The following is a 27812-nucleotide window of genomic DNA, read 5'->3' as shown; positions in this document are numbered from 1 at the left end:
GCTCCGGAGAGACGGTTGTGCCACCACCGACGGCATCCGGGGGGGGGCGGTCGCTCCAGGGGACCCTCTGCCCTGAGTATAGCGGTCCATGTTGTTGGCCTGGACCGGTCCCCCGCGGAGGGAGGCCTTAGTCTTACGCCCCTCGGGGCCCCCCTTGCCCCCCATGTGGTCACGGACACCGAAGGGGATCGCTGATCAAGAGTCGTAGGGGCAACGGCACCGCAGACCAGCGCCTCACCAGAGACCACAATATAACGGTGCGGGGGGACCCAAGGCGACGGGCACTCTAGTGGCCGGTGGAGACAAGGCCTCGCACAGAGGCCAAGGAAACACCCCGCCACATCAATTGCATTCGCAGGCCAGCCCCCTGAAGTCCGAAAGTGAAACCGAAAGTGGTAGAGCGGCCACTGGCACCTCGCTGCAGCCGCTGTTGTTCAATTACGACACGGCTCCACGGTTCACCTTCGCCCCGGGCACCTCCGTCGGGTGGGTCCCAAAAGTTCGAACAACGACAACTCAGGATTCCCAGGTCCGATTCGAGTTCTGAAAAGAGATACGTGCTCAGCCGGTCTTCATCTGCCAGATTCCACAAACCAGATCAGGATATTCTCAGGATAAATTCCGAGGAGCAGCAAGGGTCCGGGGAGCCCTGTGCTCACGCGACCATCTTGGATGCGCGCTAGGCTCCTCTCCGCAAATCAGTCTTGACCCTGTGCCTCATGGGAACAGTCCAGACCGAACTGCCAAGCCAGGTCCTCCCTGGACTGGAAACAAGCATCCTAGGACCGGTTTCTGGCATTTCAGCCATCTTCAGCCAGGCTTGCTTGATTTCCAGTGGCATGGAGAGCAAGGGACCCACGTCTGGGCATACCCTTCCCACTCGGGGTGACAAATGCAAAAACAACAATTGATGGACAGAATGCAGAACAATGTCATACATTCACCCCAGTACAGAGATCTGGGCCTAAATCCATCATTTTTTTGCTCACCATGCCGTTCCAGTTTGAACCCAGCCATATGCAAATCAGTCTTGACCCTGTGCCTCATGGGAACAGTCCAGACCGAACTGCCAAGCCAGGTCCTCCCTGGACTGGAAACAAGCATCCTAGGACCAGTTTCTGGCATTTCAGCCATCTTCAGCCAGGCTTGCTTGATTTCCAGTGGCATGGAGAGCAAGGGACCCACGTCTGGGCATACCCTTCCCACTCGGGGTGACAAATGCAAAAACAACAATTGATGGACAGAATGCAGAACAATGTCATACATTCACCCCAGTACAGAGATCTGGGCCTAAAACCATCGTTTTTTTGCTCACCATGCCGTTCCAGTTTGAACCCAGCAATATGCAAATCAGTCTTGACCCTGTGCCTCATGGGAACAGTCCCGACGGAACTGCCAAGCCAGGTCCTCCCTGGACTGGAAACAAGCATCCTAGGACCGGTTTCTGGCATTTCAGCCGTCTTCAGCCAGGCTTGCTTGATTTCCAGTGGCATGGAGAGCAAGGGACCCACGTCTGGGCATACCCTTCCCACTCGGGGTGACAAATGCAAAAACAACAATTGATGGACAGAATGCAGAACAATGTCATACATTCACCCCAGTACAGAGATCTGGGCCTAAATCCATCGTTTTTTTGCTCACCATGCCGTTCCAGTTTGAACCCAGCCATATGCAAATCAGTCTTGACCCTGTGCCTCATGGGAACAGTCCAGACCGAACTGCCAAGCCAGGTTCTCCCTGGACTGGAAACAAGCATCCTAGGACCAGTTTCTGGCATTTCAGCCATCTTCAGCCAGGCTTGCTTTATTTCCAGTGGCATGGAGAGCAAGGGACCCACGTCTGGGCATACCCTTCCCACTCGGGGTGACAAATGCAAAAACAACAATTGATGGACAGAATGCAGAACAATGTCATACATTCACCCCAGTACAGAGATCTGGGCCTAAAACCATCGTTTTTTTGCTCACCATGCCGTTCCAGTTTGAACCCAGCCATATGCAAATCAGTCTTGACCCTGTGCCTCATGGGAACAGTCCCGACGGAACTGCCAAGCCAGGTCCTCCCTGGACTGGAAACAAGCATCCTAGGACCGGTTTCTGGCATTTCAGCCGTCTTCAGCCAGGCTTGCTTGATTTCCAGTGGCATGGAGAGCAAGGGACCCACGTCTGGGCATACCCTTCCCACTCGGGGTGACAAATGCAAAAACAACAATTGATGGACAGAATGCAGAACAATGTCATACATTCACCCCAGTACAGAGATCTGGGCCTAAATCCATCGTTTTTTTGCTCACCATGCCGTTCCAGTTTGAACCCAGCCATATGCAAATCAGTCTTGACCCTGTGCCTCATGGGAACAGTCCAGACTGAACTGCCAAGCCAGGTCCTCCCTGTACTGGAAACAAGCATCCTAGGACCGGTTTCTGGCATTTCAGCCATCTTCAGCCAGGCTTGCTTGATTTCCAGTGGCATGGAGAGCAAGGGACCCACGTCTGGGCATACCCTTCCCTTTTGGGGTGACAAATGCAAAAACAACAATTGATGGACAGAATGCAGAACAATGTCATACATTCACCCCAGTACAGAGATCTGGGCCTAAAACCATCGTTTTTTTGCTCACCATGCCGTTCCAGTTTGAACCCAGCCATATGCAAATCAGTCTTGACCCTGTGCCTCATGGGAACAGTCCCGACCGAACTGCCAAGCCAGGTCCTCCCTGGACTGGAAACAAGCATCCTAGGACCGGTTTCTGGCATTTCAGCCGTCTTCAGCCAGGCTTGCTTGATTTCCAGTGGCATGGAGAGCAAGGGACCCACGTCTGGGCATACCCTTCCCACTAGGGGTGACAAATGCAAAAACAACAATTGATGGACAGAATGCAGAACAATGTCATACATTCACCCCAGTACAGAGATCTGGGCCTAAATCCATAGTTTTTTTGCTCACCATGCCGTTCCAGTTTGAACCCAGCCATATGCAAATCAGTCTTGACCCTGTGCCTCATGGGAACAGTCCAGACCGAACTGCCAAGCCAGGTCCTCCCTGGACTGGAAACAAGCATCCTAGGACCGGTTTCTGGACATAGCCTGAGGACTTGCGCATGTGACCACTGCTGTGGAGCAGCTGCAGACGGCCAATGCTGGTGGCAGCGCACTCATGGCCTCTGTCGACAGTGAGGACACCTCAAGTCGGAGCAGCATCACTCCCACCCTGCCAGGGGAAAGACGACGCAGTGGCAGACAGGGCGCAGGACAAGTGAACACCATGGGGGGTACTCAGGCTGGACGGCAATGTAGGAGGTGAACATGTGCGGTGACACTCACTGCAACACGGGTGAATTAACCCTACAATGCTGTTTGCACAGTTACTTGTGCCTTACCTGCACTGTGTGCACAACATGTGGTGGGGACAGCTACTATTTGTTTAATGTGAAGTGTGAATAAACACTTCACACATCAGCAAGCTTTGTTGTCTCATTTCATCATTACTCACCTAGAAGTAGTTTTGTTTGATCTCTGTCCGTCTCTGGCGTCCAGCAGCTGCCCCAACTCCTGCTGCAGGTCTGGCAGGGGGAGCAGGGCGCTCGTCATCCGATGTGTCTGCATCGGTCACATCAATTGTGGTGCCTTTCCTCATTGCCATGTTATGTAGCATTGCACAGCTTGCCACGATTTTACAGCAGGTCTCAGGGCTGTATTGCAGTGTGCCTCCACTCTTATGCAGGCACCTGAATTGGCTCTTCAGGATTCTAAAGGTACGCTCAATGACGCAGCGTGTAGAACTGTGTGCCCTGTTGTAGCTCCTCTCATTAGCATTTGCAGGATCCAGATATGGGGTCAGGATGAAGTCGCGCACTGCATAGGCACTGTCACCTGCATGGAAAAAAACACAATAGGTAAGTCAATGTCCCCCCCCTCAAGTGATGTAGTGGATGCATTGATGTGTGCCATGTATTTACCTAGCAGGTACCCCTCCCCAAACTCTCCAGCACTCAGACATCTGTGTATTCCACTGTGTCTGAAGATGAATGAGTCATGTGTACTGCCGGGGTATTTGGGTACGATGTCTGTGATGAGATACTTTGCGTTGCACACAATCTGTATATTGAGGGAATGTTAGCATTTCCGATTCCTGTAGACATATTCAGTTGCTGCTGGGGGTGTGATGGCCACATGGGTCCCGTCGATGCAGCCAATGACGTGGGGGAAACGTGCAATCTGGTAGAAGTCCAGTTTTGTTTGCTGTAATGCCTGTTGGGTAGTGGGGAAGTAAATGTGATGTGAGAGGCTCTGTAGCATTGCATCTAGGAAGGCATGGAAGAAGCGCGAAAGTGCCCTCTGTGACACCCCAGCAACCTCCGCTATTACCCGTTGAAAACTCCCTGACGCCAGGAGGTGCAGGGAGCACAGGACCTGCACATGTGTTGGAATTGTTTGTGTCCTGCTTGTAGGGTGCTCCAAGTAGGGTTTCAGCTCCTCAATCAGGTCCATTATGGTCTGTGGGTGCAGTCTGTACTTGTCATAGATGTCCTCCTCAGTGTGCTGTAACAGAGTGATGCGCAGCCTGAATATACGTTCCTGTCTCATTCTCCTCTGAGCAAGGGCCCGAATACGCAGCCTCCTGGCTATCACGTATATTGCTGCCATTGTGGGTGGGTCTGCTGCATTGTGGGGTGGTTTAAGTACCTTGCACCAGTTTACCACCTGCAAGCAATTGGTGTTAATAGCGATTTCTTAAATTGCGAATTTCGTAAATTCGCAATTTGCGAGATTTTCTTACATGTGTTTTCGATTTCTTCGTTTGCGATTTCTTTTTAGCGATTTTCGCTAAGCTAAAAAATCACAAATTAAGTATTCGCAAGGAAAATCGCAGTTTTCATGTTTCGCAGCCTAAGAAATCGCAAATTTAGCGATTTCTTATTTTTCTGTGTGGAAGTGTGTCATACATATGAAATTGCGAAAAATCAGTCGCAAACGCTGTTTTTTGCGATTCGCAGTGTTTGCGACTTATTTTTCCTTTCATACATATGCCCCCAGGTCATTAATACAGCTTTGGCCATAGTCAGAACTTAATCCAGGAGCGATTTACTAACCTGCTCTAACATTATAGGATTTAAGAGAAAACGGTATTCCGCGTTTGAGAACACAGAAACCAATTCAATGAGATTTGTAACAACATATAGTAGCCAACACAAGAAAATTTGGACTATTATAAACAGACACTGGCCAATAATCCAAACAGACACAGTACTTAGTCAGTTATTCCCGATCCCCCCAACTTTGACATTCAGAAAATCTAAGTCTATGTACAATGCCTTAGACAGGCCTAGTCCTGAATTGACAACTTTAGCCAGCCAGCCAAGTACAATGTGGCTAGCACCACGTAACGGTTTTATTAAGTGTAACACATGCAGAGCATGTAAGTTTGGAATAAATACAACTCAGTACACTACCGATCAGCCAAATCAAGGAGAGATATAGCTGCCGCACTGAGTTTGCAGTCTACGAGTTGAGTTGCACATGCGACTTGCAATACGTAGGCAGCACTAAACTTCAGGTGCATGTAGCATCTTGCAGCATCTGAGAGCAATAGTCAATTCAGATATGACTTATCCAGTGGCAAGACATTTCAAGGCAGTTCATAGGAACAAATTTGAAGATCTTAAATATTATGTCATAGCTGCGGTTCCACCAATGAGAAGGGGAGGGAACAGGGAAAAAGTTCCTCAGACAACTGGAGGCGAAATTTATACTCGAACTAAACACCCGCACTCCCAATGGACTTAATAATGGGGAAGAGTTGTACAATGTTTTATAAGAAATAATGCCTTATTGGATCTGGTGGATTGTCTTTTAGAATATTTGTATTTTATAGGCATTTTTATAGGAATGGAATATTATATATTTGTTTTACATTTGCACTATAATATTTATATATATTTATATATTTTTATATACATTTTTTGAGGTTATTTATGAAATTGTGAAGATATATCATAATTTTAGCAATTTTAACAACCCCTTTTGGATTAGAGGAAATGTCTATACACTGAATACAGATCTTCCCTTTTCCATGAACATCCATGTTGAAATATTTATTCATATTTATTCACATATTCTTATGCTAATATTCTTAAGACTTCCCCACTTTATCCGTTAAGGTCCCCATCTAACTATAAGTGACGAGCGAAATCTCTTAAATATTGATTTTCTGAAATAATTTCTGTTCTTTCTCCTAAAATTTGAATCAATGACTATATTATCAGACAAATAACAACGACCTAAGACATATTTACTCCATCAACTAAAATGCTTACGATAATAATCAGAATCAGCAGTTTGCTTAAGATCTTCCCTTTAACTCCCGAAAATCTGGATTGTTAGGTCAATTGGGATTTCTTGTTAGATTTTTTTTAATCACAATATGTACAATTGTAGTTATTTATTTATTTATTAGTTTTAAGCACTAAGTACACTTTAAACAGCACTTTTTAGAAGCACTTTTAAGTATATTTTTATATGGTGTTCGTGCTTTGATCAATGGCCAACAAAGTATAACGGCAGCAATGAATTTAAATCAAGGGTCAAGCGCAAGACATAAGGGAAACTTTCATGAATTATTGCGGTCCATTATTATTTTTTCCCCCTAACCAAAAAAATTATTCAGGACAGAGCTGTCACTTCAGCATAAAAAAATAGAAGGTAACATCACATCATAGGACTGTAAGATTTCCCTTGGACAGTTGAAGGCATATTAACCCATACAGTCATTAGACGAGTATGACTTTCTTGACAATGATATGTATATTTTATATCTACAAGAATGTATTTTTCAAACTATTTTTAACATGCCTATTTTGCACTTGATCGGATCGTGGTATTAAAACCAATATTATTTAATTGTTCATGACCATGTATTTGCACGTTGCACTTTGTCAAATACATATTTACTCTGAACATCAAAATGATTTACCTAAAAAGTATTTTTTCTACCTTCACTAAATCACGTGACGCAATGAGCAGTTAGAAAAATGTGTTTAAATACTGTGGGAGACGAGAGTCTCGTCATGTGAATAAGCCCACTTGTTGGGCGAAACGCGTCATGCCACCATGCCGAAGTGTCTGCTTTTTTGAATAAAGAAAGAAATCACGCACCAACCTGGAGTCCATGCGTCTATCTTCGCCTCGAGTGTGGAGCAAGTTGTGGGAACTCTGGTCTACTTCATATATTGCCCATTGATGAGGACGCCCTGTAGGGTCGGGGGCTCCGGAACGGAATAATTGTGCTTTGAATTTTGAAGAGGAGCATGACCCACTTCGCACACCTAGCCTACTGAGGAATGCCACTGATGTGAAAATGTGTGTGCGTAAGGAAGGGATTCGAGCAGGAAAACATTCTGCTACGATCGTGATGGGGAGCGAAGCTTTGTCAGGCCACTTACAAAATGACATCACTGTGGATTAATTTCAACTTACCTGACTGGTTTCAACAGAAGACTCCAAGGGACTAGTGCATGTGCCAAGTAAGTATTGTACACATGTTTTAAAAAAGAGGACTTCCAGGTCGTATTCAGTTTAAGAACTCACAATGCACTATGAGAGCTGAAGTTTGTATATTCCAGTCATGTGACTTTCATCCTTTAAAAGCATGCATGAATGCACTTTGTGAAATTACTTCCCCCTGTGATCAAGGCCACCTGTGCCGAAACATTAGGGAAAGGAAGCATGCTGTGCTGTTGGACGCTGAATAAAGCTACGTCCCCAACAATGGGCCTCAATGTGCTTTTTTTGTTGTTGTGATGGGCTGTTCCGTGCCCATTGATGAGGCCGCCCTGTAGGGTCGGGGGCTCCGGAACGGAAAAATTGTGCTTTGAATTTTGAAGAGGAGAATGACCCACTTCGCACACCTAGCCTACTGAGGAATGCCACTGATGTGAAAATGTGTGTGCGTAAGGAAGGGATTCGAGCAGGAAAACATTCTGCTACGATCGTGATGGGGAGCGAAGCTTTGTCAGGCCACTTACAAAATGACATCACTGTGGATTAATTTCAACTTACCTGACTGGTTTCAACAGAAGACTCCAAGGGACTAGTGCGTGTGCCAAGTAAGAATTGTACACATGTTTTAAAAATGAGGACTTCCAGATCGTATTCAGTTTAAGAACTCACAATTCACTATGGGAGCTGAAGTTTGTATATTCCAGTCATGTGACTTTCATCTTTTAAAAGCACGCATGAATGCACTTTGTGAAATTACTTCCCCCTGTGATCAAGGCCACCTGTGCCGAAACGTTAGGGAAAGGAAGCATGCTGTGCTGTTGGACGCTGAATAAAGCTACGTCCCCAAAAATGGGCCTCCATGTTCTTTTTTGTTCTTGTTGTGATGGGCTGTTCCGTGCCCATTGATGAGGCCGCCCTGTAGGGTCGGGGGCTCCGGAACGGAAAAATTGTGCTTTGAATTTTGAAGAGGAGCATGACCCACTTCGCACACCTAGCCTACTGAGGAATGCCACTGATGTGAAAATGTGTGTGCGTAAGGAAGGGATTCGAGCAGGAAAACATTCTGCTACGATCGTGATGGGGAGCGAAGCTTTGTCAGGCCACTTACAAAATGACATCACTGTGGATTAATTTCAACTTACCTGACTGGTTTCAACAGAAGCATTTAAATCAATATATATATCTGTACGCGCTCAGTGTGCCCACCACGTGCGCACGGTGCCCGCAGCACTCTGTGCGTGCACAGCACGAACTGCGTAAAGTGGGCGCGGTGCGCGAATCGCACCGTGCGCGCACGGCCTGAACTGCGTAAAGTGGTGATGTAATATCTGACGTCATCAGCAGCGGATTGCGGTCGCGTGAGTTATAGTTGCCTGCACTAACTATAACAGGGAAATTTCATTGTTTTTTTTCGAAGGAAATGCCCAGCTAACTATAACATGTGTGAAACCTATGGTTTTTTAAGTGAATATATATATATATATATATATATATTCACTGGAAAAAACATAGGTTTCAGGCCTGAAATAGTTAGGAATTAGCATTTAAAAAAACCTTAGAAATTCACTGAAAAAACAATAGGTTTTAGGGGTGTTATAGCTAGCTGGACATTTCACTCGAACAAAACCATTGAAATTCCTCCGATATAGTTAGTTGTACTAACTACATCTTGTGCGCCCGCAATCCACTGCTGATGATGTCACATATTACACCATTCATGACATGGTCAGTGACATCACTGATGACATCTCAAATGACATCACTGATAACATCATCAAGTGAATGTGGTTTGGTTTGTTATTTAAATATGTATTATATATGTAGCAATTTGCATTGAAGAATGAGTGGATATATAAATATAAATATCTGGATGGAGGATTTAGTAGCAGTGTGATTAACTGTTTACTTGACTATTTTATAGTGTCTCACTAAATATATTGGATAGTGACTAAACTGTGTGAATATCTGTATCACTTTGTCAGTTGTTGTGTAAACTGCTGCACTAGTTGGTTACTAGCTACGTGAAAGTCTATATTATTTATTGATTAGTTAACTGAGTATTTGTATGGGAGAGTGAATGTGCGTGTGGTTCGGTGGGGGGTGTGTGACTGCCCAAAGATGTGTGAATAGTTGATTCAGTAGGTATATGAAGTTAAAACTACATGTTATAACAGTTGTTTGGGTGAGTGAATATCTTTATGGGTGTGGCGGTGAGCAAATATTTGTCTCAATGGTACATGTCCAACAAACTAGAAAAATAAAAGCCAGTGTATGTGTCAGTTGTAATATATAAATAAGTATACATAAGACTCAGTGATTGTATGAGTGACTGTATGGATAACTGTATACTTGTAATAGTGTTTTTATAACACACCAAGTATGAGTTATTATCTATATGAATAGATGAAGTGGTGTTTTTATAAGTGTATAGCTAAGTAAAAGTAAGTATGATCCATTGTTTGCATAAGTGAGTAGGATGACTTCATAAGTGATTAGGATGTGTGCTGGTGTGTAATGTCGATATAGGTGTATAAGTATATTTGATAGTGTTCTATTGTTCATTGACAGCATGTATGAGTGAATCTATAGATAAGTGATTACATGTGTTTATAGATCTAGGAATCACTGAGTGGGTGTTTAGACACCTGTATTGGTGTGTCAATGGTTTTATATAGGCCTGGGACAAAATTCCGTTCCGTTCGCGGAAATTGCAATAATTTGGCATTTTCGCGTTCCGCGGAAAGCGCGAAAATGTCAAAATTTCCGCATTCCGCAGCTTAGCGATAATTTGTTTCTTGCTCGCGCTCTAAAAAAATACATTTTCGCGTGCGCGCGATCACCTTACCTGAATCCCCGCCTTCGCCGACAAGTTTTCCCGACCCGGTCGCGTTCTCCACGAGATGTTGGATGTTGATAGCCATTTTGCGCTGTCTCGCGACAGTTTGCGAACGCATTAAAGTCATTTCTCGCGCGAACACGTCATTTGTCGCACGATCACGTCTTTCTTCTCGCGATCATGCACCGCGAGAGAATGAGAAGATTGAGATCTCGAAAACGTCATTCTCCACCACGAGCCAGAGAGTGAGGACGCGGGCACGTCTATTCGAACGCGAAAATGAGAAAGAGACCCCGAACACGTCATATCCAACGCGACAGGGAGCGAGAGAACGCGATCAAGTCATTTTCGACATGCAATCGACATCCAGCGGAAGTAATGTGAAGCTCGAGAACGCAAACATGTGAAATTTTCAATTTGGAGAAGAATATCAGCTCTAGCAGCATGAAACCATCTGCAAAAGATGATTTTGGATGAAAACAACTCCTCAGATTGACATTTGGCTATTCTGTTTTGTGCAAGGAGCCCTTTTTAGGTCTCGGGACCATCCGGTCGGCAGACCGGAAGTCCGGAGATTTAATGACTTGGGAGAAGAGGGGCTTGAACCCGCCCCTCTTCTGCCCTGTTCTCCATTGGCTGGCCTCGTGAATGCTGGCCAGCCATTGGAGAAGAGGTCCCGTCACTCCAATCATGCCCCGTCCTTTTCGGATCGGGGGGCGTGTTTTTTGCGAAAAGTCTCAGGGAGGAGACAACAGCAAAACACGCCCCCGAATCCGAAAAGGACGCTCCCTTTCTCCGAGGCAGTCGTGTGCTCGTCCGCTCCCCCTTCGTCCGGTTGCTGCTCTGGTCTCCTCACCTTTTCAAGGGTCTTCTTGTGTTTTTTTTACCGGCAGGCTTCAGCTCTGCCTCTTCTCTCGCCCTTTCACTGTCTCCCGCGCCGCCCCCTCCTCAGCCTCTTCCTCTGCAGTCTCCGCTGGACCCGACCTCCCTCAGCATTGGTATGCCCAGCGCCCTCTCTCCCCCAGTCCCTCCGCCTCTGCCTCTCTGCCTCCCTCCCTCCTCCTCGCCTCTCTCCCATGACGTCTGATCACATCTCGATGCCTTGAGAAGGATGCCCGTGCTATCACCAGCAACAAACAGCCTCAACGCTGCATCAGCCCTATAGTCACCCAGAGCTAAATTTAGAATTAAACAAATAAACGTCGAGGATCACATGTTGCCGCTGGTCGCCAGAGGTTTCTGGGATTCAAACACAACACCCTGCAATACAGTATGAAGCCACTTAAGCAGCATTTTGTCGCCATATACAGCCTGACATGGAGTAAATTGACGCATTGCATTAAACCTCACAACATATTCCACTTATCACTTCTCGTCTGGCTCTACCTTGTCTGCCCCGCCCCCCCCCTCCCTACATTCCTTTGTTATGTGCATGTGAATAGCGCTTACTACAGCTTGGAAGTTCCGTGGCGCTTTCGGAATCTAGGCGCCCGGACCCCTACTGTCCCTGGCTAGTGGGTGACAGGAAGAGGTCTGCTGATATATGTTTGTTTACATCTCAGGCTGTTTAGAGATGAGTCACTGTGGGTGGTGGTCGGTGAGGTGAGCATGGGCCGGAGTCTGGACAGTGGTTGGACGCGTGCACTGAAAGGCTAATGCTCTTGTTAGGAGGCAGACATTAGCTCCAAGGACAGTTATTTTGTAGTGGCTTGAAAATAAACACACGCAGTGCCAGCGGGTCTACTAGGCGCTGAAACAGGAGTGCAGAGTCTCGGACCTGATGGAATTCCCCTCCCCCACATCTCCTGCTCGCTGTCTGTAAGGGTCACCCTACAACTGGAAATGCCTGTGCAGGGAGTGATTCACCAACTCTGGCTGCTTCGTTTAGACAGCCCTCCCTCCCCCAGGGCCCCTCCTCCCTCTCTCCCCAGTGGTCAGCAGCGTAGGCAAATCTCTACAGCTGGCCTCAACGCTGCATCAGCCCTATAGTCACCCGGAGCTAAATTTAGAATTAAACAAATAAACGTCGAGGATCACATGTTGCCGCTGGTCGCCAGAGGTTTCTGGGATTCAAACACATCACCCTGCAATACAGTATGAAGCCACTTAAGCAGCATTTTGTCGCCATATACAGCCTGACATGGAGTAAATTGACGCATTGCATTAAACCTCACAACATATTCCACTTATCACTTCTCGTCTGGCTCTACCTTGTCTGCCCCGCCCCCCCTCCCCCCCCCCCCCCCCTACATTCCTTTTTTTGTGTGCATGTGAATAGCGCTTACTACAGCTTGGAAGTTCCGTGGCGCTTTCGGAATCTAGGCGCCCGGACCCCTACTGTCCCTGGCTAGTGGGTGACAGGAAGAGGTCTGCTGATATATGTTTGTTTACGTCTCAGGCTGTTTAGAGATGAGTCACTGTGGGTGGTGGTCGGTGAGGTGAGCATGGGCCGGAGGCTGGACAGTGGTTGGACGCGTGCACTGAAAGGCTAATGCTCTTGTTAGGAGGCAGACATTAGCTCCAAGGACAGTTATTTTGTAGTGGCTTGAAAATAAACACACGCAGTGCCAGCGGGTCTACTAGGCGTTGAAACAGGAGTGCAGAGTCTCGGACCTGATGGAATTCCCCTCCCCCACATCTCCTGGTCACTGTCTGTAAGGGTCACCCTACAACTGGAAATGCCTGTGCAACCCTCTGCTTAACAATGGAAACAGAACACAATTACCAACAAATGCAGCACAGACTGACCTTTGTGCTCAAGAAGCTCGTTTCCAGCACCCCTTCCCCTCGGATGCTTTAAAACTGCTTAAATCAAGCCGTATGGCTCAGTGAGTTATTCAATACTCTACTACACAATAAACCGCGCCAGAGCACTTCACAGGTCTTTAAAAAGACCATTTGCATGTTACTGAGGCCTCGCTGTTGGTTCACCCCTTGTAAGAACCCCCGCAGCTCCACTCTGCCTAGATTCAGCCCCCCCACCCCCGAAATCAGCGCCACTCTGCCTACTGTTTAAAGATTCAGCCCCCCCCCCGAAATTTTTGCTTAGCCCCCCCCCCCCCAACATTAACTAGCAAGTGATTTCGCTGGTCGCTTTTTCACAAGCTCTGAACTTTGGCAGTGATGTTTCCCCTTGATAGAGAAGTTTCAGTTTCTGTATTTGGATTCCATGCCCATTCCTTCTTTGTCCTCTCTGCTGAAACTGCTCTCTGAAGTGTCAAATTTTATTAATACTAAACAAAAAACGCACTACCGTGCCAGGGCCAGACTTGGCATTGATAATGATTGTTTGAAAAGGGAACTTTGAAAGGATACGAACTTGAACAATTCTGGTTTCAAAATATAAGAGAACACTGTAGAGGCATGCGTCTACCGACTGTTATATATAATTTGGGATATATTTCTTAATCTGTCGAGTTCAGCCACTGCATGATTATATTGTTGTCTCTTTTTGAAACTCAGGAGCAGTAACATTGTCGTGGTGTCACTAGGGCTTCAAGTGGATGCTTTTTCAATATTATATACAAGCCACAGTTACTGCTAATTTATCTTATGCAACTAACAACGATTGACAAAGCCAATAGTCGTTACTTGTTGTAGGTATCATGTTACTTGCTGTATCATTATGCCTGGATGCAATGACAAAAGAGACAGCAAAATACAAGTCGTATAGACCCTGCGTAACACCGCCCCCCACCCCCACCCATTTGTTTTTTATCCCACTTAAAGCCCTGGGTAGGATACTCAACAACAGGGCCGAACTGGAACCCCAAAGTAGGCCTGGCAATTATGTCGGAACAGCTGGAGGGTCATGGGGGAGGTTAACTGGGAAGCGCTTTTGCTTCAGGAAACGCCCGATGCCCGGGCAAGCCAGCCCGGCCCTGCTCAACAACCCCGTTCTCTGCCGCATTTACCTGTGATCAGGCGCGCATCACCAATTGGGAGTTTTGGTGCTTTGGCGTCGGGCTGTATATTTCCGTTTGTGTCCGCAAAAAATAACTGTAGAAGATTAAAACTGATAGAAAGAAGAGTTGATATAGCAAGAAAACCAAAGTCCATGGTTGAGCAACAGACAAACAGGAAAACATCGCCCTTTCACTCTTTTCCCTGGAGCGGGCGCGTGTTCCGGTGTTAATTTCGAACATTTTCTAAATGAGTGTAGAACACGTATAACAAATGGCTGAGACAACCGCTGAGGGGTTAGACAAGGCAGAGCAAAAGGCACACCACTGCCTTTCTCCGAGCCAGAGCAGAAATGCCTCGGAGAAACGCAGCGTCCAGGACGGGGTCTGATCGGAGTGACGGCACCTCTTCTCCAATGGCTGGCCAGCATTCAAGAGGCCAGCCAATGGAGAACAGGGGAGAAGAGGGGCGGATAGCAATGGATTTCCAAGCTATTGGCATTGCTCATGACAATGCCGTTTCTTTAAATGTTTTAAAAACAAAAACATAAACAAAAATAATGTCATGAGCAATGCCAATAGCTCTAACTTTACCAATGCCGAGACCATTGCATTGTAAATGCTTGTTTAAAAAGGTGGGGAGAGGGAGGAAGTGACACAGAATCTCTAACTTCCTGTTCCTGTCTAGCAGGCTCCTCCCAGTGCTTTGTCCATCTCCTGCTCATTCTGCCTTTGGATTTTGAGCTGGAAAGATCACTCTTTTTGTCTGCTGCATCATTGCAATTGGATTTCAGGATTCTTTGATTTGAATATTTTACAAGTAAGTGGTTGTTGTGTCTGTTTGATTGGGGGCATTGCAGTTCTTGTAACTACAATTTATTTTTGGTAACTATCATTTTTCCTATTTTTTAAAAATGTTGTGGGTAGTACTAGTCAGTAGTAGGCCCGAGCAGCATGGGCATGGCCTATGGGTGTGTGTGTGTGCATGATGAAGCAACTGTTCCTTGAGTGTTTTTTGAATGTATTTTATTTTCAAGCATCATTTAAGGGCATGGATGGCATTGTATTGAGTTGGGGAAGTGTGTTTTTTGGGGGTGGCCTTTGTGATGTTGTTGGGCCTGGCCATGTGGCTGGTGGCCATTTTGAAGTGATTGTATGAGTGACTGTATGAATAACTGTATACTTGTAATAGTGTTTTTATAACACACCAAGTATGAGTTATTATCTATATGAATAGATGAAGTGGTGTTTTTATAAGTGTATAGCTAAGTAAAAGTAAGTATGTTCCATTGTTTGCATAAGTGAGTAGGATGACTTCATAAGTGATTAGGATGTGTGCTGGTGTGTAATGTCGATATAGGTGTATAAGTATATTTGATAGTGTTCTATTGTTCATTGACAGCATGTATGAGTGAATCTATAGATAAGTGATTACATGTGTTTATAGATCTAGGAATCACTGAGTGGGTGTTTAGACACCTGTATTGGTGTGTCAATGGTTTTATATAGGCCTGGGACAAAATTCCGTTCCGTTCGCGGAAATTGCAATAATTTGGCATTTTCGCGTTCCGCGGAAAGCGCGAAAATGTCAAAATTTCCGCATTCCGCAGCTTAGCGATAATTTGTTTCTTGCTCGCGCTCTAAAAAAATACATTTTCGCGTGCGCGCGATCACCTTACCTGAATCCCCGCATTCGCCGACAAGTTTTCCCGACCCGGTCGCGTTCTCCACGAGATGTTGGATGTTGATAGCCATTTTGCGCTGTCTCGCGACAGTTTGCGAACGCATTAAAGTCATTTCTCGCGCGAACACGTCATTTGTCGCACGATCACGTCTTTCTTCTCGCGATCATGCACCGCGAGAGAATGAGAAGATTGAGATCTCGAAAACGTCATTCTCCACCGCGAGCCAGAGAGTGAGGACGCAGGCACGTCTATTCGAACGCGAAAATGAGAAAGAGACCCCGAACACGTCATATCCAACGCGACAGGGAGCGAGAGAACGCGTTCAAGTCATTTTCGACACGCAATCGACATCCGGCGGAAGTAATGTGAAGCTCGAGAACGCAAACATGTGAAATTTTCAATTTGGATAAGAATGTCAGCTCTAGCAGCATGAAACCATCTGCAAAAGATGATTTTGGATGAAAACAACTCCTCAGATTGACATTTGGCTGTCCTTTTTTGTGCAAGGAGCCCTTTTTTAAAAAGGTGGGGAGAGGGAGGAAGTGACACAGAATCTGTAACTTCCTGTTCCTGTCTAGCAGGCTCCTCCCAGTGCTTTGTCCATCTCCTGCTCATTCTGCCTTTGGATTTTGAGCTGGAAAGATCACTCTTTTTGTCTGCTGCATCATTGCAATTGGACTTGAGGATTCTTTGATTTGGATATTTTACAAGTAAGTGGTTGTTGTGTCTGTTTGATTGGGGGCATTGCAGTTCTTGTAACTACAATTTATTTTTGGTAACTATCATTTTTCCTATTTTTTAAAAATGTTGTGGGTAGTACTAGTCAGTAGTAGGCCCGAGCAGCATGGGCATGGCCTATGGGTGTGTGTGTGTGCATGATGAAGCAACTGTTCCTTGAGTGTTTTTTGAATTTATTTTATTTTCAAGCATCATTTAAGGGCATGGATGGCATTGGATTGAGTTGGGGAAGTGTGTTTTTTGGGGGTGGCCTTTGTGATGTTGTTGGGCCTGGCCATGTGGCTGGTGGCCATTTTGAAGTGATTGTATGAGTGACTGTATGAATAACTGTATACTTGTAATAGTGTTTTTATAACACACCAAGTATGAGTTATTATCTATATGAATAGATGAAGTGGTGTTTTTATAAGTGTATAGCTAAGTAAAAGTAAGTATGTTCCATTGTTTGCATAAGTGAGTAGGAGAACTTCATAAGTGATTAGGATGTGTGCTGGTGTGTAATGTCGATATAGGTGTATAAGTATATTTGATAGTGTTCTATTGTTCATTGACAGCATGTATGAGTGAATCTATAGATAAGTGATTACATGTGTTTATAGATCTAGGAATCACTGAGTGGGTGTTTAGACACCTGTATTGGTGTGTCAATGGTTTTATATAGGCCTGGGACAAAATTCCGTTCCGTTCGCGGAAATTGCAATAATTTGGCATTTTCGCGTTCCGCGGAAAGCGCGAAAATGTCAAAATTTCCGCATTCCGCAGCTTAGCGATAATTTGTTTCTTGCTCGCGCTCTAAAAAAATACATTTTCGCGTGCGCGCGATCACCTTACCTGAATCCCCGCATTCGCCGACAAGTTTTCCCGACCCGGTCGCGTTCTCCACGAGATGTTGGATGTTGATAGCCATTTTGCGCTGTCTCGCGACAGTTTGCGAACGCATTAAAGTCATTTCTCGCGCGAACACGTCATTTGTCGCACGATCACGTCTTTCTTCTCGCGATCATGCACCGCGAGAGAATGAGAAGATTGAGATCTCGAAAACGTAATTCTCCACCGCGAGCCAGAGAGTGAGGACGCGGGCACGTCTATTCGAACGCGAAAAGGAGAAAGAGACCCCGAACACGTCATATCCAACGCGACAGGGAGTGAGAGAACGCGATCAACTCATTTTTGACACGCAATCGACATCCGGCGGAAGTAATGTGAAGCTCGAGAATGCGAACATGTGAAATTTTCAATTTGGAGAAGAATGTCAGCTCTAGCAGCATGAAACCATCTGCAAAAGATGATTTTGGATGAAAACAACTCCTCAGATTGACATTTGGCTGTCCTTTTTTGTGCAAGGAGCCCTTTTTTAAAAAGGTGGGGAGAGGGAGGAAGTGACACAGAATCTCTAACTTCCTGTTCCTGTCCAGCAGGCTCCTCCCAGTGCTTTGCCCATCTCCTGCTCATTCTGCCTTTGGATTTTGAGCTGGAAAGATCACTCTTTTTGTCTGCTGCATCATTGCAATTGGATTTGAGGATTTTTTGATTTGGATATTTTACAAGTAAGTGGTTGTTGTGTCTGTTTGATTCGGGGCATTGCAGTTCTTGTAACTACAATTTATTTTTGGTAACTATCATTTTTCCTTTTTTTTAAAAATGTTGTGGTAGTACTAGTCAGTAGTGGGCCCGAGCAGCATGGGCATGGCCTATGGGTGTGTGTGTGTGCATGATGAAGCAACTGTTCCTTGAGTGTTTTTTGAATTTATTTTATTTTCAAACATCATTTAAGGGCATGGATGGCATTGGATTGAGTTGGGGAAGTGTGCTTTTTGGGGGTGGCCTTTGTGATGTTGTTGGGCCTGGCCATGTGGCTGGTGGCCATTTTGAAGCCTAGGCCTGCAAGCTTGCCTGGCCTTGTCTGCCAACAGGCCTGCTTTTTCATCCACTAGGATCAGAGCAGGTAGCCACAGCTTTATTAATCAAGTGTTTTCTGTGTGATCTGTTGAATTTAGACATCATTTAGTGCATGGATGGCATTGGATTGAGTTGGGGAAGTGTGTTTTTTGAGGGTGGCCTTTGTGATGTTTTTGGGCCTGGCCATGTGGCTGGTGGACATTTTGAAGCCTAGGCCTGCAAGCTTGCCTGGCCTTGTCTGCCAACAGGCCTGCTTTTTCATCCACTAGGATCAGAGCAGGTAGCCACAGCTTTATTAATCAAGTGTTTTCTGTGTGATCTGTTGAACTTAGGCATCATTTAGGGCATGGATGGCACTGGATTGAGTTGGGGAAGTGTGTTTTTTGGGGGTGGCCTTTGTGATGTTGTTGGGCCTGGCCATGTGGCTGGTGGCCATTTTGAAGCCTAAGCCTGCAAGCTTGCCTGGCCTTGTCTGCCAACAGGCCTGCTTTTTCATCCACTAGGATCAGAGCAGGTAGCCACAGCTTTATTAATCAAGTGTTTTCTGTGTGGTCTGTTGAATTTAGACTTCATTTAGGGCATGGATGGCATTGGATTGAGTTGGGAAAGTGTGTTTTTTGGGGGTGGCCTTTGTGATGTTGTTGGGCCTGGCCATGTGGCTGGTGGCCATTTTGAAGCCTAGGCCTGCAAGCTTGCCTGGCCTTGTCTGCCAACAGGCCTGCTTTTTCATCCACTAGGATCAGAGCAGGTAGCCACATCGTTATTAATCAAGTGTTTTCTGTGTGATCTGTTGAATTTAGACATCATTTAGGGCATGGATGGCATTGGATTGAGTTGGGGAAGTGTGTTTTTTGGGGGTGGCCTTTGTGATGTTGTTGGGCCTGGCCATGTGGCTGGTGGCCATTTTGAAGCCTAGGCCTGCAAGCTTGCCTGGCCTTGTCTGCCAACAGGCCTGCTTTTTCATCCACTAGGATCAGAGCAGGTAGCCACAGCTTTATTAATCCAGTGTTTTCCGTGTGGTCTGTTGAATTTAAACATCATTTAGGGCATGGATGGCATTGGATTGAGTTGGGGAAGTGTGTTTTTGGGGGTGGCCTTTGTGATGTTGTTGGGCCTGGCCATGTGGCTGGTGGCCATTTTGAAGCCTAGGCCTGCAAGCTTGCGTGGCCTTGTCTGCCAACAGGCCTGCTTTTTCATCCACTAGGATCAGAGCAGGTAGCCACAGCTTTATTAATCAAGTGTTTTCTGTGTGGTCTGTTGAATTTAGACATCATTTAGGGCATGGATGGCATTGGATTGAGTTGGGGAAGTGTGTTTTTTGGGGGTGGCCTTTGTGATGTTGTTGGGCCTGGCCATCTGGCTGGTGGCCATTTTGAAGCCTAGGCCTGCAAGCTTGCCTGGCCTTGTCTGCAAACAGGCCTGCTTTTTCATCCACTAGGATCAGAGCAGGTAGCCACAGCTTTATTAATCATGTGTTTTCTGTGTGGTCTGTTGAATTTAGACATCATTTAGGGCATGGATGGCATTGGATTGAGTTGGGGAAGTGTGTTTTTTGGGGGTGGCCTTTGTGATGTTGTTGGGCCTGGCCATCTGGCTGGTGGCCATTTTGAAGCCTAGGCCTGCAAGCTTGCCTGGCCTTGTCTGCAAACAGGCCTGCTTTTTCATCCACTAGGATCAGAGCAGGTAGCCACAGCTTTATTAATCAAGTGTTTTCTGTGTGGTCTGTTGAATTTAGACATCATTTAGGGCATGGATGGCATTGGATTGAGTTGGGGAAGTGTGTTTTTTGGGGGTGGCCTTTGTGAAGTTGTTGGGCCTGGCCATCTGGCTGGTGGCCATTTTGAAGCCTAGGCCTGCAAGCTTGCCTGGCCTTGTCTGCAAACAGGCCTGCTTTTTCATCCACTAGGATCAGAGCAGGTAGCCACAGCTTTATTAATCATGTGTTTTCTGTGTGGTCTGTTGAATTTAGACTTCATTTAGGGCATGGATGGCATTGGATTGAGTTGGGGAAGTGTGTTTTTTGGGGTGGCCTTTGTGATGTTGTTGGGCCTGGCCATGTGGCTAGTGGCCATTTTGAAGCCTAGGCCTGCAAGCTTGCCTGGCCTTGTCTGCCAACAGGCCTGCTTTTTCATCCACTAGGATCAGAGCAAGTAGCCACATCTTTATTAATCAAGTGTTTTATGTGTGATCTGTTAAATTTAGACATCATTTAGGGCATGGATGGCATTGGATTGAGTTGGGGAAGTGTGTTTTTTGGGGGTGGCCTTTGTGATGTTGTTGGGCCTGGCCATGTGGCTGGTGGCCATTTTGAAGCCTAGGCCTGCAAGCTTGCCTGGCCTTGTCTGCCAACAGGCCTGCTTTTTCATCCACTAGGATCAGAGCAGGTAGCCACAGCTTTATTAATCAAGTGTTTTCTGTGTGGTCTGTTGAATTTAGACATCATTTAGGGCATGGATGGCATTGGATTGAGTTGGGGAAGTATGTTTTTTGGGGGTGGCCTTTGTGATGTTGTTGGGCCTGGTCATGTGGCTGGTGGCCATTTTGAAGCCTAGGCCTGCAAGCTTGCCTGGCCTTGTCTGCCAACAGGCCTGCTTTTTCATCCACTAGGATCAGAGCAGGTAGCCACAACTTTATTAATCAAGTGCTTTCTGTGTGGTCTGTTGAATTTAGACATCATTTAGGGCATGGATGGCATTGGATTGAGTTGGGGAAGTGTGTTTTTTGGGGGTGGCCTTTGTGATGTTGTTGGGCCTGGCCATGTGGCTGGTGGCCATTTTGAAGCCTAGGCCTGCAAGCTTGCGTGGCCTTGTCTGCCAACAGGCCTGCTTTTTCATCCACTAGGATCAGAGCAGGTAGCCACAGCTTTATTAATCAAGTGTTTTCTGTGTGGTCTGTTGAATTTAGACATCATTTAGAGCATGGATGGCATCGGATTGAGTTGGGGAAGTGTGTTTTTTGGGGGTGACCTTTGTGATGTTGTTGGGCCTGGTCATGTGGCTGGTGGCCATTTTGAAGCCTAGGCCTGCAAGCTAGCCTGGCCTTGTCTGCCAACAGGCCTGCTTTTTCATCCAATAGGATCAGAGCAGGTAGCCACAGCTTTATTAATCAAGTGTTTTCTGTGTGGTCTGTTGAATTTAGACATCATTTAGGGCATGGATGGCATTGGATTGAGTTGGGGAAGTGTGTTTTTTGGGGGTGGCCTTTGTGATGTTGTTGGCACTGGCCATGTGGCTGGTGGCCATTTTGAAGCCTAGGCCTGCAAGCTTGCCTGGCCTTGTCTGCAAACAGGCCTGCTTTTTCATCCACTAGGATCAGAGCAGGTAGCCACAGCTTTATTAATCAAGTGTTTTCTGTGTGGTCTGTTGAATTTAGACATCATTTAGAGCATGGATGGCATCGGATTGAGTTGGGGAAGTGTGTTTTTTGGGGGTGACCTTTGTGATGTTGTTGGGCCTGGTCATGTGGCTGGTGGCCATTTTGAAGCCTAGGCCTGCAAGCTAGCCTGGCCTTGTCTGCCAACAGGCCTGCTTTTTCATCCAATAGGATCAGAGCAGGTAGCCACAGCTTTATTAATCAAGTGTTTTCTGTGTGGTCTGTTGAATTTAGACATCATTTAGGGCATGGATGGCATTGGATTGAGTTGGGGAAGTGTGTTTTTTGGGGGTGGCCTTTGTGATGTTGTTGGCACTGGCCATGTGGCTGGTGGCCATTTTGAAGCCTAGGCCTGCAAGCTTGCCTGGCCTTGTCTGCAAACAGGCCTGCTTTTTCATCCACTAGGATCAGAGCAGGTAGCCACAGCTTTATTAATCAAGTGTTTTCTGTGTGGTCTGTTGAATTTAAACATCATTTAGGGCATGGATGGCATTGGATTGAGTTGGGGAAGTGTGTTTTTGGGGGTGGCCTTTGTGATGTTGTTGGGCCTGGCCATGTGGCTGGTGGCCATTTTGAAGCCTAGGCCTGCAAGCTTGCGTGGCCTTGTCTGCCAACAGGCCTGCTTTTTCATCCACTAGGATCAGAGCAGGTAGCCACAGCTTTATTAATCAAGTGTTTTCTGTGTGGTCTGTTGAATTTAGACATCATTTAGGGCATGGATGGCATTGGATTGAGTTGGGGAAGTGTGTTTTTTGGGGGTGGCCTTTGTGATGTTGTTGGGCCTGGCCATCTGGCTGGTGGCCATTTTGAAGCCTAGGCCTGCAAGCTTGCCTGGCCTTGTCTGCCAACAGGCCTGCTTTTTCATCCACTAGGATCAGAGCAGGTAGCCACAGCTTACAGCTTTTAGGCGCAAAAGACCTATGGGACTTAAATCTTTCCCCATCAGTGTTAAAATCTGCCATAAAGAAATCTGTTAGGTTGTGGTCCTTCCATTCAGATAGGACAACACTATCAAAGAGGGGACATGCCTGGGCAGTGATTACCAACTACGAAGTGGGTGTCCAGCTGCCTCATTTGTCTAGCACATATGCACTTTATTGGAAGCGTAAGTTCTTAGCCTTGAGGATGGGAGAATGGCCCTTTTTGAAGAATCTCCCGGCATGGCGCCGGTCGGGCTGTAGCACTGCATGCAGGTTGTGCGGTTACCACACCGAATCAATGGAACATATTGTTTGTGCATGCCCAGTACTACTTCAAGCCAGACGGCAGTTATTGAGAGGCCAATGTATTAAATTGGGTGTACGTTCCTGCCGTCAAGCAATACTGGCTGCCCTTAACCCTGCGAACACCAAGTTAAATATTGGGCTTGCGAAATTCGTTCATAAAGCGTCAAGATTTCTTGAAGCCAAACCCCCACTTCAGTAAGAGTCGAGATCCTGAACTAAAAGATGTTTTATCTCAAACTACATGAAACCTAGGGCGACGTATTGCACCAGAATATTACTAAGACATTCACGACCACTGAACTCTATTTTACTGATCAACTGTTTTAAATTTTTTTACTAGAGTCAAACCAGATTATTTAATTATTAGCATGTACTGTTTTAAATTCTTTATTATAGTTAAATCAGATCATTTAATTATTAGCATGTACAGTTGTAAATGGTTTTTAAAATCAAACAATAAAGAGCTATATACCAAAAAAAAAAAAAAAAAAAGTGTTTTCTGTGTGGTCTGTTGAATTTAGACATCATTTAGGGCATGGATGGCATTGGATTGAGTTGGGGAAGTGTGTTTTTTGGGGGTGGCCTTTGTGATGTTGTTGGGCCTGGCCATGTGGCTCGTGGCCATTTTGAAGCCTAGGCCTGCAAGCTTGCCTGGCCTTGTCTGCCAACAGGCCTGCTTTTTCATCCACTAGGATCAGAGCAGGTAGCCACAGCTTTATTAATCCAGTGTTTTCTGTGTGGTCTGTTGAATTTAAACATCATTTAGGGCATGGATGGCATTGGATTGAGTTGGGGAAGTGTGTTTTTGGGGGTGGCCTTTGTGATGTTGTTGGGCCTGGCCATGTGGCTGGTGGCCATTTTGAAGCCTAGGCCTGCAAGCTTGCGTGGCCGTGTCTGCCAACAGGCCTGCTTTTTCATCCACTATGATCAGAGCAGGTAGCCACAGCTTTATTAATCAAGTGTTTTCTGTGTGGTCTGTTGAATTTAGACATCATTTAGGGCATGGATGGCATTGGATTAAGTTGGGGAAGTGTGTTTTTTGGGGGTGGCCTTTGTGATGTTGTTGGGAATGGCCATGTGGCTGGTGGCCATTTTGAAGCCTAGGCCTGCAAGCTTGCCAACAGGCCTGCTTTTTCATCCACTAGGATCAGAGCAGGTAGCCACAGCTTTATTAATCAAGTGTTTTCTGTGTGGTCTGTTGAATTTAGACATCATTTAGGGCATGGATGGCATTGGATTGAGTTGGGGAAGTGTGTTTTTTGGGGGTGGCCTTTGTGATGTTGTTGGGCCTGGCCATGTGGCTGGTGGCCATTTTGAAGCCTAGGCCTGCAAGCTTGCCTGGCCTTGTCTGCAAACAGGCCTGCTTTTTCATCCACTAGGATCAGAGCAGGTAGCCACAGCTTTATTAATCAAGTGTTTGCTGTGTGGTCTGTTGAATTTAGACATCATTTAGGGCATGGATGGCATTGGATTGAGTTGGGGAAGTGTGTTTTTTGGGGGTGGCCTTTGTGATGTTGTTGGGCCTGGCCATCTGGCTGGTGGCCATTTTGAAGCCTAGGCCTGCAAGCTTGCCTGGCCTTGTCTGCAAACAGGCCTGCTTTTTCATCCACTAGGATCAGAGCAGGTAGCCACAGCTTTATTAATCATGTGTTTTCTGTGTGGTCTGTTGAATTTAGACATCATTTAGGGCATGGATGGCATTGGATTGAGTTGGGGAAGTGTGTTTTTTGGGGGTGGCCTTTGTGATGTTGTTGGGCCTGGCCATGTGGCTCGTGGCCATTTTGAAGCCTAGGCCTGCAAGCTTGCGTAGCCTTGTCTGCAAACAGGCCTGCTTTTTCATCCACTAGGATCAGAGCAGGTAGCCACAGCTTTATTAATCATGTGTTTTCTGTGTGGTCTGTTGAATTTAGACTTCATTTAGGGCATGGATGGCATTGGATTGAGTTGGGGAAGTGTATTTTTTGGGGGTGGCCTTTGTTATGTTGTTGGGCCTGGCCATGTGGCTAGTGGCCATTTTGAAGCCTAGGCCTGCAAGCTTGCCTGGCCTTGTCTGCCAACAGGCCTGCTTTTTCATCCACTAGGATCAGAGCAAGTAGCCACATCTTTATTAATCAAGTGTTTTATGTGTGATCTGTTAAATTTAGACATCATTTAGGGCATGGATGGCATTGGATTGAGTTGGGGAAGTGTGTTTTTTGGGGGTGGCCTTTGTGATGTTGTTGGGCCTGGCCATGTGGCTGGTGGCCATTTTGAAGCCTAGGCCTGCAAGCTTGCCTGGCCTTGTCTGCCAACAGGCCTGCTTTTTCATCCACTAGGATCAGAGCAGGTAGCCACAGCTTTATTAATCATGTGTTTTCAGTGTGGTCTGTTGAATTTAGACTTCATTTAGGGCATGGATGGCATTGGATTGAGTTGGGGAAGTGTGTTTTTTGGGGGTGGCCTTTGTGATGTTGTTGGGCCTGGCCATGTGGCTGGTGGCCATTTTGAAGCCTAGGCCTGCAAGCTTGCCTGGCCTTGTCTGCCAACAGGCCTGCTTTTTCATCTACTAGGATCAGAGCAGGTAGCCACAGCTTTATTAATCAAGTGTTTTCTGTGTGGTCTGTTGAATTTAGACATCATTTAGGGCATGGATGGCATTGGATTGAGTTGGGGAAGTGTGTTTTTTGGGGGTGGCCTTTGTGATGTTGTTCGGCCTGGCCATGTGGCTGGTGGCCATTTTGAAGCCTAGGCCTGCAAGCTTGCCTGGCCTTGTCTGCAAACAGGCCTGCTTTTTCATCCACTAGGATCAGAGCAGGTAGCCACAGCTTTATTAATCAAGTGTTTTCTGTGTGGTCTGTTGAATTTAGACATCATTTAGGGCATGGATGGCATTGGATTGAGTTGGGGAAGTGTGTTTTTTGGGGGTGGCCTTTGTGAAGTTGTTGGGCCTGGCCATCTGGCTGGTGGCCATTTTGAAGCCTAGGCCTGCAAGCTTGCCTGGCCTTGTCTGCAAACAGGCCTGCTTTTTCATCCACTAGGATCAGAGCAGGTAGCCACAGCTTTATTAATCATGTGTTTTCTGTGTGGTCTGTTGAATTTAGACTTCATTTAGGGCATGGATGGCATTGGATTGAGTTGGGGAAGTGTGTTTTTTGGGGTGGCCTTTGTGATGTTGTTGGGCCTGGCCATGTGGCTAGTGGCCATTTTGAAGCCTAGGCCTGCAAGCTTGCCTGGCCTTGTCTGCCAACAGGCCTGCTTTTTCATCCACTAGGATCAGAGCAAGTAGCCACATCTTTATTAATCAAGTGTTTTATGTGTGATCTGTTAAATTTAGACATCATTTAGGGCATGGATGGCATTGGATTGAGTTGGGGAAGTGTGTTTTTTGGGGGTGGCCTTTGTGATGTTGTTGGGCCTGGCCATGTGGCTGGTGGCCATTTTGAAGCCTAGGCCTGCAAGCTTGCCTGGCCTTGTCTGCCAACAGGCCTGCTTTTTCATCCACTAGGATCAGAGCAGGTAGCCACAGCTTTATTAATCAAGTGTTTTCTGTGTGGTCTGTTGAATTTAGACATCATTTAGGGCATGGATGGCATTGGATTGAGTTGGGGAAGTATGTTTTTTGGGGGTGGCCTTTGTGATGTTGTTGGGCCTGGTCATGTGGCTGGTGGCCATTTTGAAGCCTAGGCCTGCAAGCTTGCCTGGCCTTGTCTGCCAACAGGCCTGCTTTTTCATCCACTAGGATCAGAGCAGGTAGCCACAACTTTATTAATCAAGTGCTTTCTGTGTGGTCTGTTGAATTTAGACTTCATTTAGGGCATGGATGGCATTGGATTGAGTTGGGGAAGTGTGTTTTTTGGGGGTGGCCTTTGTGATGTTGTTGGGCCTGGCCATGTGGCTGGTGGCCATTTTGAAGCCTAGGCCTGCAAGCTTGCGTGGCCTTGTCTGCCAACAGGCCTGCTTTTTCATCCACTAGGATCAGAGCAGGTAGCCACAGCTTTATTAATCAAGTGTTTTCTGTGTGGTCTGTTGAATTTAGACATCATTTAGAGCATGGATGGCATCGGATTGAGTTGGGGAAGTGTGTTTTTTGGGGGTGACCTTTGTGATGTTGTTGGGCCTGGTCATGTGGCTGGTGGCCATTTTGAAGCCTAGGCCTGCAAGCTAGCCTGGCCTTGTCTGCCAACAGGCCTGCTTTTCCATCCAATAGGATCAGAGCAGGTAGCCACAGCTTTATTAATCAAGTGTTTTCTGTGTGGTCTGTTGAATTTAGACATCATTTAGGGCATGGATGGCATTGGATTGAGTTGGGGAAGTGTGTTTTTTGGGGGTGGCCTTTGTGATGTTGTTGGCACTGGCCATGTGGCTGGTGGCCATTTTGAAGCCTAGGCCTGCAAGCTTGCCTGGCCTTGTCTGCAAACAGGCCTGCTTTTTCATCCACTAGGATCAGAGCAGGTAGCCACAGCTTTATTAATCAAGTGTTTTCTGTGTGGTCTGTTGAATTTAGACATCATTTAGAGCATGGATGGCATCGGATTGAGTTGGGGAAGTGTGTTTTTTGGGGGTGACCTTTGTGATGTTGTTGGGCCTGGTCATGTGGCTGGTGGCCATTTTGAAGCCTAGGCCTGCAAGCTAGCCTGGCCTTGTCTGCCAACAGGCCTGCTTTTTCATCCAATAGGA

Source organism: Triturus cristatus, chromosome 7 (genome assembly GCF_964204655.1).
Source record: "Triturus cristatus chromosome 7, aTriCri1.1, whole genome shotgun sequence".
NCBI classification, from domain to species: Eukaryota; Metazoa; Chordata; class Amphibia; order Caudata; family Salamandridae; genus Triturus; species Triturus cristatus.
The sequence above is the reverse complement of the archived record's forward strand: the minus strand, read 5'-3'. Positions refer to the sequence as shown.